This window comes from Elephantulus edwardii, unplaced genomic scaffold (assembly GCF_000299155.1).
Source record: "Elephantulus edwardii isolate Elephantulus edwardi_28Jun2011 unplaced genomic scaffold, EleEdw1.0 scaffold00122, whole genome shotgun sequence".
Classification (NCBI taxonomy): Eukaryota; Metazoa; Chordata; class Mammalia; order Macroscelidea; family Macroscelididae; genus Elephantulus; species Elephantulus edwardii.
This window is the reverse complement of record NW_006399872.1, coordinates 2,852,553-2,853,745: the sequence shown is the minus strand read 5'-3', so window position 1 is coordinate 2,853,745 and position 1,193 is coordinate 2,852,553. Positions and strand designations below refer to the sequence as shown.

Here is a 1,193-nt window from a genome sequence, read left to right as displayed (position 1 = left end):
AGCATATAACAAAATTGATGTATGTTTGTTTTCTGTTTGATTTTAAACAGAGAAAATAAAAGGGGTTGGTATATGGCTCCTTTATTTATTTCTTTGTTGTTTTTTTTATTTCAAAATTTGCTGCCAGTGTACACAGTGAGGGACAATGGAAAGACATGCTGTAGAGTGTTTTATTGCCTAGTTGACAAAGCTGCTTTTGAATGCTGGTGGTTCTATTCCTTTGACACTACGCACTTTTATAATATGTGTTAATGTTATATGACAAAATGCTCTGATTCCTAGTGCCAAAGGTTCAATTCAGTGTATATAACTGAACACATTCATCCATTTGTGCGCTCTCTCTCTCTTTTTTTAAATGGTGCTTAAAGTAAAGAGCCCATCCTTTGCAAGTCATCTATGTTGTTCCTTAGGCATTTTATCCTTGCTCAGATTGTTGAAGAATGGTGGCTTGTTTCGTGGTTTTTGTATTTGTATCTAATGCACATTTTATTAACAATATAGATGCAATGCATTGTGTAGCTACAGTTTCTGGACAAGTTGATCTTTTAGGAATTGTTTTTCGGGTCTTCAATAAATTTTTTCTTTTAAATTTAAAATAATATTTCCATTTCTAAAGCCTTATTTCTCACCCACACCTTCATTGGAGCTTAGACTTCTTGCTTCAAAACAAGTGGTTCTTGATTGTGCATATTAATTCCTTCAGTGATCAACCGATCTTTTTTTGGTACAATGACTCTGTGAAGTCTTTCCAGTTTCCTTTAATACTTCCTGCACTAAATATTTTAATATTTTGTCCATAAAATCCATCAGTTTTGCAACTCAAAGCTTGAATTTGTTCTTTAAGTCTTTCAGCTTGAGAAATATCAAGCATACACTTTTTTTAATTTTTTTTATTTTATTTAATGAAAATACATCTTACAGGCAAGATTCGACTGAAGATTATCCAAAAACGACTGGAACAACACATCAGCAGAAAACTGCCAGAAGTCCAGGCTGGGTTTAGAAGGGTCGTGGTACTAGGGATATTGTAGCTAATGTTAGATGGATCTTGGCTAAAAGCAGGGAATACCAGAGAAATGTCTATCTGTGTTTCATTGACTATGCAAAGACATTTGACTGTGTGGATCATAACAAACTATGGCTGACTCTGAGAAGAATGGGAATCCCAGAACACTTGATCGTTCTAATGAGAA

At 34.1% G+C, this 1,193-nt stretch overlaps 1 pseudogene; it reads left to right on the top strand.

Moving 5' to 3' along the window:
- LOC102852402 overlaps positions 1-1,193 on the top strand; it is a 30,379-nt pseudogene that overhangs the window by 1,079 nt on the left and 28,107 nt on the right.